This window comes from Opisthorchis viverrini, assembly GCF_000715545.1.
Source record: "Opisthorchis viverrini unplaced genomic scaffold opera_v5_219, whole genome shotgun sequence".
In the NCBI taxonomy this organism is placed as follows: Eukaryota; Metazoa; Platyhelminthes; class Trematoda; order Opisthorchiida; family Opisthorchiidae; genus Opisthorchis; species Opisthorchis viverrini.
This window is the reverse complement of record NW_008751875.1, coordinates 86,022-102,004: the sequence shown is the minus strand read 5'-3', so window position 1 is coordinate 102,004 and position 15,983 is coordinate 86,022.

Below are 15,983 nucleotides of genomic sequence, written 5' to 3'. Positions count from 1 at the left end.
TAGCCATGTGGACAACGATGGGTCGTGGAGGGGAGAGAAGTGAGGAGTAACGAGGGGAAAAAGAATAATGCCATCATTCACATGGCGGAAGTCGCAAACTCACATAGTTTGATCAGTCATGTTATCACAAGTGTGCATTGGCTGTAACGTTACTCAGGTGGACAAAATTAAGGAAGTTTTATTGTTTCACTACTTTCCGTAACACTAGAACGACCCTAGGATCCTGTGAGGGCAATAACCCATCCAGTTACGTGGAATTTCACGGTTGTTTGCCCAGATGGGCATTTTGTCTTTCTGTGAAACATTTTCTCCTTTTTGTCAAGATGCGGCAGGACTTCAGTAAAATGAGTGCAGAAGTGGGAGCTTAGTCAGACGTTTTTGGGGCGAAAACCTCGACGATATTACGGCGAGTGATGAATATGGTAGACAGATGGACCTAACTTAGGTTGACCGGGACTTAAGTAATTCAAAAACACCTTCAGAAATGACACAACAGTTTACCAAGGGATCGTGGAGACTCACATCATTTCAAAAAAATGAACTAGAGTGATCCCAGTCACACGTTCACCCAACCGAGGCATTACGGCACCGCGTCTGCTGTGCCCGATAACTGCTCAGCTTTGATTGGTTCATGAGCATCCGTCATGGTTCTCCCTACCATTGGTCGATTTCTAATCAGCCCATCTGCAACACTACCAGGCGGCATTGTATGCGTTCACCTGTCGCAACAGGGCTAAGTGATTCACACGCGCGGCATTGTATGCGTTCACCTGTCGCAACAGTGAAAAGGAGCACATTACCCAACCATGCCAGTTACAGTACCCGCTTCCGAAGGAAACTTGTCAGGTCTTGGTCATCAGACTGTTGTGCTCAGAAAATGCGTTGTGTGGATCCGTGCCACAGGAACCTTAGTTATTATTCTACTGAATATAATCAATAGATTCAATGCAGGGATCTGTCAAAGTTGGAGATGAATACGTATGACTGGTCACAGCGACCGAATTACCGTCCTGATTTGAATCAAGACCGAACGCAGGAAATTCCAGACTTCGACTGCAATGAAATGTCGCAGTAATTCTACCGGGAAATACAACGTTTGAATACTCAGCAGTGCCCACGCGAATATTTTTTTAGAAATGAGTGTATCCACGTACAATGCGGAAAGTTTAAAGTTGAAACAACGTGGTAACTGGGATAAGATGTTATAATCCGATATTTGGATGCAGAGGCTAGAATTCGTCAAAGATTGTTACATTCGAGGCTGCAAAGAAAATGGATGAAGTAGCTGAGGAAGGGATACCCCTGTTTAAGCGTGTGGGAATGAAGCATTCCTGGAGAGATTGCCACTGGGATTTGATGTAGCCGGATGAAGTGTGGAGACAGTGCCTCGGGGATGAAGCTCCCCGGACTAAACACATCATGATGCATTGGCCCGAGGCGAGCTGCCACAACACGCGAACAAACTAGCCCTCGTCACTCTTATGTCTCGTGACTAGAACTCAGTGCGACAGAAGCACGCCGTTTGTCAGATCGACGTAACCTCAAACACGCCAAACGTCTTTGTCTGATAGGACGATGAGCCCGCAAGTAGAGCCAATCAGGGCGTAAACAAAACCACCTACGCAATCTATGTGAGTAGAGCAGCAAGGCGGGTGGAGCGGGAAGGGCGAACAAGGACACAAAGAAATTGCTCAAAGGGAGAACACGGTAGTGTCTAGTGTGGTTATTCAAAAGTCTACCCCACGACTGCACCAGAGACTGGACGCGGTGCCAGTCAAGTACAGCCCTATCACCCCTCGATCGTGTGGCGACAGTGAGGGTGTCTGACTGGCAGACCTTGTTGAAACAATCATGGGTCAGACGAAAGTGGAAGAGTTATTACAACAACAACAACAAGACGTTAAATTCGTTCGGGCAACGACTGGCAAGACTCACGACTGTCTGTGAGAACAAGACATAACTCAAAAGACCTGTCGGGTTGTCATACATGATTGATGATGATTTTTAGAGATGTTTTTGAAATATAATTAGACTAGTTGCCAGTCCATTTGAACTGGACTGATATGGCTATCTTCCGTTGCTAGGTGCCTGAAGATGAAAACGAACAGTAGTCAACCAATAGATCAATTAATTGATCAACTCAATGGAACCACAGCTGAATATCTCATTTTTCGACTGATTATGCTGTACGAAGGCTTCCTCATGTGCCGTATTTAGAAAATTACTTCGATGTTCCGAATCCTGATTTTTGTGCGGACTTCAGTGGAAGGATACCAAAAAAAAACGAGAGGTTTGACTGAGAGTCAGTTAGGGTTCAAGTTGACACTACATTAGCCTGAAAACGGTTGAGCAAGAGATATCTCAGTGGTTGAGGCTGAATGGTACTGACCAGAAGGACCGTGATTCGAACCCGGTCTCTTCTCGACCGCTGCTGTCTAGGCTTGAGCAAACTGGTAGGATCTCGTACCACTTTTAAGTGGCATGACAACTAAAAAACGAGGGCTTGTCTGCGCGCAGTTTCAATCTGGTTTTCGAGTATGGAATGGAGCCGATGAAAATTTGTGGATGAGGCCTACGTGATGAGCTCCAAAAAGCATCGTCCATGGCATCGTCCAGCGAAGTTCACCAGCCCTATGAGTAACGAAACTTCTTTTCACGTCAGATAACTACTACACTACACTACACTACACTACACTACACTACACTACACTACACTACACTACACTACACTACACTACACTACACTACACTACACTACACTACACTACACTACACTACACTACACTACACTACACTACACTACACTACACTACACTACACTACACTACACTACACTACACTATCTGGAGTTGCTGAACTCTTAGCTCACCCAGACAGACGTCCAGGCTACCCGGTCGGCACCACGAGGAGGTGGTTCAGCTCGCCGACTACACTACACTACACTACTACTACTACACTACGGATAACTACACATTCTGATCCGCAATCTGGGTGCATATTGCTGCTGCATTGCAAAAACTGACCATATTTCTAAAGAGTTAAACTAAAAAAGGGGATCCTTCTGTGAGTGATTACGGCCACGCGGCCGCAACTATAAGACACCACATCCCTGTAACCACTTTCAGCTTCAACAAGTTTAACTTCTCAATTGACTGAATCGATTCCTCATGGTCTGTGGGAGAGTTTCAAGGTCAAAGTTTTCGACACTACGGTACTGTGGTGTCACACAATGCACTTGGAATTCTTTGGTTTCTCGAAGTAATTCCGTTAATCGCCCTGGCTGCCCCCTAGAACAATGTGCGGTGATTCTTCTTTTGAACAAAACGCCCTTAAGATCAAGCAGAGTTGTTCTCACCTGTGGGGAAAATCTTGTCATGAAGACGAGATACACTGCTCGAAGGTCGCAGAATACTATGGGACAGCATTCAACTGATTTCCCTCTTCTTGGGGCTCAGCAGGGTAGGACAGTTTCTCAGTTTCCGTCAAACTTTTGTTCTATTTGAATCCAAACGGTACCCAATTCGCGAAAAACATCAGTCTAATTTGGCTTTAACGAGAAACTCATCTGAATATATCTGATTTACGATGTTCTTCACGAATATCATCCCAACTGAAACATGAGATGGCTTTGTACAACACGTTCGGTTGAATAAGAACATCACAAACCAGGGGTTTGGCTTTGGTCTGCTTGTTTTTGTAGTTATCACCACTGTAATTGGCAAATAAGTGTATTTCGCCAACTTTTAGCCTTTTTGTCTTGAATAATTCCAAGGCACACATCCACATATATAGGGGTGCTTATTTCACCATTTGGTAGTTTTTTTCAACCCATAGTTTTCATTTCACTTTTTGTTCACACGAGCCTTTTTCCAGAACGAATGGACTTTGCACCTATTGAGTAGTATTGATTCTACGGAGCGCTGAAAGTTTGATCAGGTAGGACCCAATGTTTTCATAAACTTGATTCGGTGGGCTAGTACGCGCATGCCCTGCATGCTTTCGTTATCGTTTCAGTAATAAATGAATGTTCACTAACGCTGTGTGTGTGTGTGTGTGTGTGTGTGTGTGTGTGTGAACGGAACTCATTTGGTAAGGCAACGAATTCGAAGCTGAAATTCTTCACTCGAGATAGCGCCCGAACCATACAAGCCGCACTGAAAGTCCACCTTACCGGATTTTCTTCAAAAAACAGCACAAATCAGTTTTGGATGCCAGTGACCTTCAAAACGTCCTGGGTTGACGTGACTCGGAAAACCAAATCGTATGCGGATATCCTTCTTAGTTAGTGTGATGTTCTGTGAATGATGCCACTACTAGTATTATTCATGTTTAAACAGCATTATCTAGGACGCTAGATTTCTGATCGAATATTTCCATCGTTGCCGACTGGGATTCATTTGCGCGACCGAGAAAATCTTTCTGTTGTGATGTACGATCCCTTAGAAATTCTCCGTCTTACAGGGAATCTGGTCTATGATATCTAGAGCCGTGACGTAAGGATTACCTGACTTCTGAGTCCAGTCACCGACCCCAAAACTAAACGGAGCATAAAGTTCAAACATCGAATTCGTAATATAGCTTTTCCAAGTGTGTCACTGCTCTCTGCTGAATTTATCGGGTTCATTCATCAGTCTCAGTTTACATATTCATCATCACAATTTATTACGACGCTGTCAATACTCTCACCCGGTTGAGCCCCGCCACAGTGCTGAGAACTGCCTGAGTAGTAAGGTCACCTGAGACCGACTCCGTCACACCTAAGCGTTAAGTTATCTTCTATAAATATTAAATACTTTTCCGGTCACTGTGAACTTAGCTCTATGTTGTACGTGATGTTTATCCGTCAAGTGATTGACGGACCGTGTTGTCCTGACGAAGTGACTTAGGTTGCCGTGGTGACACCAAGTCACCACATCGTTAAACTCCGATTGAAACTATGGTGTTTTGTTGTTGTTGTTGCCCGGTGAGCTCTTCTAATCACTGAGGTTGAACTTTTGTTGCTCACCAACCGAGTGGTTAAAGAAGGCTGTTCGGTGCTGGCGATTTGGTTTATTGGCGTAGTAAAGTGCAAGGGTCCAGTCTCGAATTCTAACCCCGCTCCATAGTCAAGATTTTCAAAAGTTTGCATTACCGCGCGAGGAAACTCTGGCCCGAAAGATTCATTTTAGTCTTCTGAAGCGGTAAGCCGATTTTCTACGGATGTGGTAAACGTACTGGTATGGATCGAAAGAATACGGAGGCAACTGTCTGCTCAAATTGATGGATCTCGTTGTTTCCGAGTTCCAAGACAAATTGATGGGCATAGATGTCAATTTGAGGTACTCCACATGATAACTGGCAGAATGCACTGCTGATTGGGTCTTGGGAAATTTGCGGAAACAGCAAGTAGTCAAGTTAACCATCAAAAATACCATTTTCTATGACAATGCCCATGGAAAATAGAGGGTTTCGTATAAAACAGATGTACGATGCGACCATGCATACGCAGTTCAAGCTTTTAGTCAGTGAAACAATGAATCTAGTACCCTCAAGAGCTCCGGTATTTCTAGTCACAATCAGCGGACGAAGATCGGTTAGCAACCGGTTGACCATGAATGCCTATCTGGACTACCGGTGAAAGGAACAGGGCCTTCGCTGAGGAGTTATTTGTTGGGGAACACCAACTGATCAGTTGCAGACTATTGGACAGGGAAGGAAAACTCTCACATGCATCTTGTTTATGAAAACTGTGTAAACGTCTTCTTCTCGAACACGTCTTCCTGAACCTTCTTGGATACTCATTGACTATCACTCAAACGTAAACGGATGCTACAAAGCGGTTCCACAAATTCCGTAATAAATCGCTCTTCTCACGAAGCGGACATATGAGAAACCCACATACTACTTGCATGCTTCATCAGTAGTATCACCGTTACACCGGCCTAACCACAGAACTTGAATCTGACGCAAATCAGCTGCGACAGAAAGACTCCTTCTTAACATGTAACTCAATTGCAGATGGTACCTTTCTGGAAAAGCGTACCAGTCTGATCCTAGTCGAACGACAGTTTTCACGATTACCGGTTTTTACCAAGTTTCTTGGTTATCCCAATGATGTGTGGGTGACTGTTTATTAAATAGAGAGGCGCAAACGAAGGGTAGAGGTGAAGGCTCTGGTGTTGGAAGTTTGTTGGACAAACAAGTTTGTTTACGCTATCCTATTGCGATAATAGTCGGATTGAACTTGTTCATCGCTAAATGCCAAGCATGCAGGTTGCCATGACTAGTCCTATGGCACTGAGGATCCTAGTTCAGATGATTTGGACAGCCAGTGCTGCGTTGTTTACCAGATTATGCTTGCTTTCTTGTCTTCAGGCACATTGTCAGGGGATAAAATTGGACAAATTTTCAACCGTCGTATCTTCGGGCACTCCACGACTCGCCAATCTGATGTAGTTGTGAAATTAAACTCGCGCCATTTCTTGGTTCAAGCAAACTGATAGGGCAAAAGATATCATCACTTGATTGAAACACATACTGCACTCAAGAAACACATGTAAGGGTCATTAATTGTTAATATTCTGATGAAGTGAAGCATCGGTGTTGAACACTGATGTCATGCTGTCAATGATGATGATGATGATGATTGCTAAATATGAAAATGTGACCGCGCATTCTGCTTCACTCAGTTATTCCAACAGAAGTTGTCCGCCACTGTGCCGGGCGAAAAGAGTCGTAATTTAAACCGACAGTCCTTGAAGCATATTCGTCGTGAGCTTCAATCAGTCGAACGCAACTTGGCGCGTTTCCCCGAATTCATCCTACTATCCGAAGGTCAGCAGGTCACCGGACTACCATGCTGTCGAAACACCACGTGATTATCCGCATAAATAAACACGTAAGCCTTTCCCACTTGCCAGCAAATCCAAGTAAACAGACCGATTTCGAGTGTGTAGAACGCAAAGTGGATCCACAGTTGAAGTGGGTTGACGAGTCTTCTGCGTAACACGTTTTCTGCACTCATGGCAGTGCAGCTAGGACTCTATTTCAAGAAGCTATGGCTTCATATAATTCCGGATAGACCGATAGTCGTTCAGCTGTGACATCCTTTCTGGTGCCTAGCCACCCGAGGGGAGCACGAGGGCTGGGATACTACCAGGTTGCTCAAGTCTAAACAGGGGAAGTCGAGAGGCGGAAGTTGGGTTCGAACCATGGACCTTCCGATAGGTAAGTTCGCGTTCTAACCACTGAGCCATCTCGCCCCCACTTCCGAATCGGGATCCAGAAGTGCCTTGACTGAACTCTAAAAATGACTCGATCCAAAATTACGGCGCTCAAGGCGGCATGAAACCTGAGTTGTCATGCGCATTTCAGGAGTGCTCATCAGCTGATGTATTATAAGGAGCTTTCTCAGATAGATTAACCTCCGCCACCCAAAAAGGATTAGAAAAAAGAGGACATGAAATTTGTACTTTTAGTTTCTTATTGAAGAGGGTGTAATTGGGACATGTCGTTAATAATTTGTGTGAAAAGGTAACTTTTTCGGTACCTTTGCCTCCAAACGAATTTACATGAGTAGCTGTCAACTGAGGATCGGTGTGTGTCGCATTGGCGTTTATTCTGCATATTGTAAACGCGCCAAAGAGATTCGATGGTTTGTGTGTGAGCTCCAGTCGTTGGATCCACAGAGTTTTCGGTATGATTAACCGCTGGGGTCTTCAAAAGCCGCCAGGCGCAAACTTCGCGAAGAAAGTTCTTCCAGTTAAAAGCGGCCGTGTGGTTAATAGGTAATTGAGCAGAATGAATTTAATTTTTGCCAAATTTTTGGACCAGCAATAAATTAGTAGAATTACTGTCCTAAACTCCATCCTAGACCGCTCCAGCCAAGTTCCCTTTCGAAAACCAATCTCTTGCCGACACTGTCGGGCATTACAACTCCACCTGTCAGAAACAGTTGAAAGTAACCTTTGGTGACCATTTTTGCATAAACGTTGCTGACAGATCACTCCGTGGCTTTGCAAAAATGCGTACTGCCGTCTCCTTGTCTTGAACGAGAGTCGAAAGCGTCAGAAAGTTCATTTAATGTTTTACGTCCGAACAGAGAAAATCTTTGCACAAAATGAGCCTAGATGCAGATAAGGAATTGTTTTCACCAAAAATAGGTCAAGTTTGTGTGTGTACATTAAATTGGAGCTGGCAAAAAGTTGGGCGGGAATTAACTTTTCGCACATGCACTTATTGCATTGGTGGCGGGGCTTATCTGGAAAAGATCCGATTGGGACAACTACAACGTGGATATCTCAGGATAACTCAGTTCACCACTGAGCTGTACATTTAACTTACTGCCAGAAAACTTTTGAAAAAATATACCACAACTTATTTTAATAAAGATATGAATTTTCTTGTGGTAGGACTTGAGATAAACAAACTATCCCGAATTTACCTTCAGACCAGAGATTCGAGTGGTTCGCGTTTTCATTTTGTTGCAGACCGATTCGCTGATTAGAACGAGGAAACACCAAAGTCCGTAAACCGTTACGGCCGTCTGGCAATCGAAAAAATGCAGTCTTTTTAGGGTGAGCGACCTTTAGACGTTTCGCTGTTTTTCTCTGGCTAAATGAACAGCATGAATGGAAGGAAAGAGGCTGAGAATAGTTGTGCGATATACTACCGGGAACGCGTGCTTACACAGTCTAGATAATCAAAGTATATTATGCGTCTCCATCCAGTATCCATTTTTTTATCACCGTACTTTATCCAGATAAAATGGAAGTATACAGTGAACAGGACGTGAGAAAGGATTGGCCCGGATACGTGTGGAAATCGATGACAGCTACCTAAAATAGGTTATTATACAAATCTGATTTGGACAGCTTGTTTACGTGAAAGCAACTTTCTTACAGCCAAAACACTGTCCAAACTGTAAGCGTGTGTCCTTTGGACGGAACGTTTTAATGAAATTTCAAGGAATTCAGTCAGCTTTTCAAGTATCCATGCTACCGACTGCGTTAAAAAAACAGTTATTTGCAAATCAATTTGGTTTTCACGAGAGACTCAATTGAATCTCTCGTTTGTGATATTCTACAACTGAATGTGCTGCACACAGGCCGCCTCATGATTCAGTTGGAGCGATATTCGAGATATCGCAGTATATTTTCATGATGGGAACTATTCACAAGGTTGCTGAGAACTCTTGGACTTTTCAAAAACAGTTGGCCAGTACACCCCTGGAAAAGGCACAAAAGGTTGAGGGCATGTTAGAAGTTAAACAGTTGCTTGGAGCAAGCGCACCACTCTTTTTTCTACGTGAACCCAAATTGCACGAAATCAGCGAACTACACTCATTTGCACATCAATTGAGTTTAGACGGGAGACCCACATGGAACCTGGTTGAATCTCTTGTTTTTAAGCAACTGAATGTGCTGCACCAGGCCATCTCATGTTTCAGTTGGTACAATATCTGAGGTGTCGCACGACACTTGTATAGACGTCAAAACGTCATAAACGCGAGATTCAGATGGGTTACAGGTGAGTCTGCCGTCAAAACCGGATTGGTAAGCAAATCAGTGCAGTTCGGTAAGACCAGAACAGGAGTCACATCAAAACAGCATTGTTGGTGTAGAATAGAAAATGGTGGGAAACCGACAGTGTCCATGCAACCAAGCATCCCTACCCTGAAATGTTGATAAATTGTCACGACAAGCAACGAGGACCGTGCATGTTTCCGTGAAACGTACTGAGAAGACAGTTTTCACTAGCTAGAGACTTCTAATGAGTTTACTTAATGCCTTGTTCTTGTTCTTCGGTCGGAGCTCGAGACAACTCAGAAGTTAGGGAACGAACCTACTGACCGTGGTTCAAACCCAGCCTTTGAATTTCGATTGACCCTGTCTGAGCTTGGACAACCTGGTTGTGTCTCAGCCCTCTTGACTCCTTCGGGTGGCATGGCAGTTACACACCGAAAGGGCGGTACAACGGACTGATGTTCCTACATGATGTAGCCTCTTCCAAACCGTTTGGTGTCTGGACGCCTTCAAAGAGGCATCCCACTGATTCTGTCATTGTTTTGTGTCTTTCATACGTCGTTGGACTGTGTACAGTCTTTAGATGTTGTGCTCTTCTTTTCATCATCCTGTTTAGTGACACGCTAACACATGTCACCGGTTCGACTGGCTCATTAACGCTGACCAAATTTCTGTGCGTCATTTGGTCCAAACTACCTGCTACTTTCGATCATGCTCGCCAACAAAGCTACCTACTGATCAACATTTGAAACAAATAGACGTCAAAACGTCATAAACGCGAGATTCAGATGGGTTACAGGTGAGTCTGCCGTCAAAACCGGATTGGTAAGCAAATCAGTGCAGTTCGGTAAGACCAGAACAGGAGTCACATCAAAACAGCATTGTTGGTGTATAATAGAAAATGGTGGGAAACCGACAGTGTCCATGCAACCAAGCATCCCTACCCTGAAATGTTGATAAATTGTCACGACAAGCAACGAGGACCGTGCATGTTTCCGTGAAACGTACTGAGAAGACAGTTTTCACTAGCTAGAGACTTCTAATGAGTTTACTTAATGCCTTGTTCTGTTTTGTTCTTCGGAGCTCGAGACAACTCAGAAGTTAGGGAACGAACCTACTGACCGTGGTTCAAACCCAGCCTTTGAATTTCGATTGACCCTGTCTGAGCTTGGACAACCTGGTTGTGTCTCAGCCCTCTTGACTCCTTCGGGTGGCATGGCAGTTACACACCGAAAGGGCGGTACAACGGACTGATGTTCCTACATGATGTAGCCTCTTCCAAACCGTTTGGTGTCTGGACGCCTTCAAAGAGGCATCCCACTGATTCTGTCATTGTTTTGTGTCTTTCATACGTCGTTGGACTGTGTACAGTCTTTAGATGTTGTGCTCTTCTTTTCATCATCCTGTTTAGTGACACGCTAACACGTCACCGACCGGTTCGACTGGCTCATTAACGCTGACCAAATTTCTGTGCGTCATTTGGTCCAAACTACCTGCTACTTTCGATCATGCTCGCCAACAAAGCTACCTACTGATCAACATTTGAAACCCAAAATGCACATTCTGACTTGAATGGAGGCAATGAAAAACCGGGTCATCATGACCAGAGTAGATACAGCATCCAAATTTGTTAATGAAGAACTGACTTAAATCGTTACTCACGTGATCAGTATTCCGGTCGATCGAGAAGTTCAATCGTTACTCACGTGATCAGTATTCCGGTTGATCGAAAAGTTTAAAACGGCACCGCGCACAATTTGTACATTGGTTCTGTCACTGACCAGTGTTATTAACCGATAAAGTTCGTTGTAAACTCCGAAATAAACGAACTGGCCGGTAGTAATGAGGATCGGAGCACTATACCGAAAATGGTTAAAATGAAGCGGTATTTTACACGTGCTTGGAGTACGGCTCATCAGTGAATAGTGACCGAAAAAGGGAAAACTGCGATCATGACTTTTACTCATGGTGCATGTTGAATGCTTGAAAATAACGGTTACTCTCTGGATGATTGAGGTGATCTAATGGGTGCTCCCTAATTTTTAGTCATGGAGCGTTATTTAGTAGGTTCTGCGTGGGGCAAATCAACTCAAAAGAGGGTCCATTTCGACGTTTCTCGGCAGCTGGAAACCAATGTATGACTGGAGTGATCAATGCTAGATAGGGCTCAGATTATGTTACTGGAGACTCCGCTTCGCTTAGGGACCGACTTGGAGAAATATTATGCACCTCGTAATAAGTGAAGTTGACAACAGCTTGGTTGAAAATATATGGCTTGCCTGTGAACACACTGTTACCAAGTTGGTGTCCGACCACCGGGAACTATGATATCAGCAATCGAACAAAACGTCGATCAACTGAAAAGCTGACTACGGGAGCCAGTCATAATTTCATCATTGCAGGATCGTTCCACACCTACTCACGATGTTCGGTTATGACTCCTGAGTTTCTCTTTTTGTGGACAGTTTTGCAAATTATAGTTAACCCAGGTGCACCGATTTGTTGTTGGTCTGTTCGCCGAGCTTGGCATTTGGATGGTGAGAGCTTCATGACCAAACAAGATGACATGGTCAGTGGGGGTTGAATGGGTAAATTCCTTCCCTTCTGCTTCCGTGCTTTCTAAACAGCTTCTAATAAATTCAAAGTGCTCGGATTGTCCCGAGGTGGCTTGCGCGTGGTATGGTTGGCCAGTTTGGAAGCTGAGTTGCGTTGTGATCTCATTCCCATGTATCTGATTGGTTCGTTTGACGCTTTAAACTCTACAGTTGTGTCCTTCGTTGTGATTAGACCGTCTCCTCCTTGCTTTGTGGTCAGATTTCGTCCTAATTGATTGTTAGCTTGAATAACCACGTGTTCAGTAGCTGTCCTTGTTTGATCGGACTTTTGGTTGTCGTTAGGTTGGTTGGCATCTCATGTGGTTCAGAGTTCCACAACTGTCATTTCCTCTGTGTCTTTTACTACATATTTTCCCAATGCGGCCACCAAAACCGATGCAAATGGACAAATCTTCAACTTCAGTGCTTCTGCATGACGCTGTGGAACATATTGTTTGGCGTTACACAGTTGAAGATTTTTCCGAACTTTCTAATTTCTAAGCTGCCCTGTGGAAAACCATACACGAAAAATGTATCCGTAGGAACGTGTTGCCTGCCCTACCACTGCACTCACAGCGCGCTCCAAAACGTGCCTTCCGATGTTGGTTGCATCTCATTGACCGTCGTATTGAACCCAAGTGTGTCGTAAACACGCTACTCATAGAGGATCAAAAACACGTCAATGTTATTTGTGCCTCATCATCTATTCATCCAGCACCGATTTCGGATACGAACCGAACATCGTCCGCCTTTCTCAAACAGGAACGCAAATGTCATGCAGTCCGAAAAACATGCACTTTCGCTTGACAAAATTCCCACGGGTTTTGCCACTTATTGCAGTTAGCCGCGACGTTCGTGGGCTCGCGGGAATGTGGGCCCACTGTCAAGTTTCAATTCACACATTTAAAGAGCTTGCCACCAGATAAGCTATTGACGTACGGGTTCTTGAGAACTGTACACAGTGTGGCGTTTGGGCAGCGGGCGTCAGCGACTCACCTTATTTGAGGCTTAAGGACGGCGATTTTGGTGTCGGATGGCGCGAAAGAAAAATGGACACCACTACGCTCATCCTCCTCGAGCATTTTCGGATTTCAGTGCGCATGCGAGGCAATAAAAATGATCACTTGTTTCCATTTCTGTTGACCAGTGCAACTGCTTAAAGTCCGGTCAATAAATTCGTCTTCAAACTGTTGTAGACATGCTTTAAATTCGTGCACCCACTTATTGTGTGTAAGTTAACAGGCAACGCTTTATCAAAGCCTAGCATAGACCGAGATTCATCGTCCAAGACCTGACCAACAGTGGGTCACGAAGTGCACTCTGTTTCTCCCAACGCTAAGGACGAGTTAATCACACTGCTGATCAGCCGCTCGTGGCCGAATGGTTAATTGTTCAAACTACTAGCCAGGAGGTCGCGGGTTCGAGACTCTCCGGAATTTCGTGAGATGCGCACTGCTGATGATTCCCAATAAGGATGAAACAGCTGTACAGTGCTTCTCGGCTTTTCAGCACAGACTGGCTTCACTTACAGGACGAAATCTCCACACAAAAATATCAAATCTCCTCACACTACCAACAATCTATAAGTAGCTCAGTGGAAGAATAAAATTCACCCGATGAGTGGAACTTCCTCTGAGAAATCGTTGCTCGAAGAGCCAGTCAACACGTGTGACCGCGTGATGTGGATCCCGCGATTGAAGGATGAGCGGCGCTATACAGTGTTCTACGGATTGATGAACAGGGAGGCCATTGGTGTATGCCATCAACACATAGAGGTAAGTTATGCAAAAGCGACCCGAACAGCGGAGTGTGAGGCACTCGTTAGTCGGAGGTCACACGGTTCCAAGCGAATGAACGGTGACCGAAAAAAGTAATGCAAAACGCAATGTACGGTTCGATGAATTTGTGTGGAATACAACTTTCCGACCAACCGGGAATTTGCACTTTATCTACAAAGACAGCTGTCAGATGAGGACAAACCGGTACCTCGCCGCTGTCGCTCATGTTTGCCACAGAGAGGAGACAATACACCAATAAAATATTTATCTATTCGACAGAATTTCAGAGTTTCAAGGGAGACTGGAGATCAACTCGAGATCACTGACTAGAGTTTTTTCCACTGGTGATCGTCACGATACTTTGTGACGCAAAAATGATATGAATCTTTTGAGCTGAATGGTGCTTATATCAATCGAAGTGCGTGATGAGATGAACGGATTTCGAATAAGCAAGTAACATAATTACCGAATTCTGATTGGTTGCCGGAGATCAGCAACCAGATAATTGGCGAACATCCGAAAACAAGCCACTTAAAATAAGGGACCCCAGATTTCTGTTAGGACTGCCATCTGTGGATAGGCCGTAACGACGCCCAATGAAACCCACCATCTTCCTCTCATAAGATCGATTTTGTCACCCCAAATTGCACTGTTTTCGAGAAATACACTCATTTGCAAATCAATTTGGTTCTCATGGGAGACTCAATTGAATCTCTCGTTTACGATGTCCTCCAGCTGAATGTGCTGCACATAGGCCGCCTCATGATTCAGTTTGCACGATATTCGAGATATCGCAGTATATTTTCATAAGAGAAACTACTCACAAGGTTGCTGAGAACTCTTGGACAGCCCACGACCGGGTTCGCTCTTCGTGAGGCCCGTCAGATAGGCGCAGTCCCCGAGTTTCCGTCAACCTTATGATTCCTGTTAATTGTACAAAATGGAGGGAAACCTACGTCCGAAGGGCCACGCGACAGCTTGACGCGTAGATGCCTTCTAAACAGCTCGAAACGTGGTTGACCTTGCTGAACAGCAGAATAGTCCTGCTACTAATAGACAAGTGCTACGGTTTACCTCACCGAGCTTAGCTCTTCCACACATCACGGGATAGTTGCTCGTCATTCATACATCAGTCACCAACTGGAATGCTAGCGGAGACAGATTATACGTAATTGGCCTTCCTTGTCTAAGAAGACATTTCGTACATGACGAGTTTGCCATTGCATAACTAGGAGAATCGAGTCCAACTGCTACCGCACTGCATGGCAGTATAAATGTTATCCTGGAGTGGCATGATCCCATGACAGGAGCGGACACTACAGTAAGGGCTACTTCCAGTGGAGAGGGTCACTTTTGGCAGTATACAAGATTTTGTTGGCTTCCAACACCAACCCAGATAAGCCTGAGGGAGAATGCGAATTCCAATGAGGTATTCCTGAGAAGTTGGATGTTAAGAAAATGAACAGACAGTACCCAGTTTGCTGAGGAGCCAAGAGCAACAACTTGTGGTAAAATTCAGCGGCACAGTTCTCTCCACACTAATAGTGTGATACGAATTCAGTCAGCAAACACCCTCGCAAGTGTAAACTCTTAGGCTGTCTTTAAAACGGCATACTGATGTGGGTTGGAAGGGATTACCCTCGCCCTTCGAAAAGAGGTCATCGCTCAGAAGAGGTGTAAATTATTGCTTCCCGTGATGGTCTGTCGTCGGGGGATCACTGAAACAGTTCAGACCACATAAGCTGTTAACGCTCTGGAATCAGCCAAACAGGAGTTTCAGTGCCAATCAGTTTACGGCTTCCTGGGGGCTTTGTTATTTAGCCAAAGATGAACGCAGGGCTACCGAATTTGAAGGATCACCCTGAGAACTGAGTCGTCCTCGCAAGTTGTTTTATTGTGTCGGTAGTAGGCGGGTCCCCAGGGAAATCAGTTTGAAAAAAAAACAGCTACCTTTTCCGACTTAAGTCAATTCCATATATAAATATATATGCCTAGCTGCCATGGCACCCGAGGAGAGCACGAGGGTTGGGATACTGCCAGCCTGACCAAGCCTAGACAGGGGAAGTCGAGTGGCAGAGGCTGGGTTCGAACCACGTACCCTCCGGTTA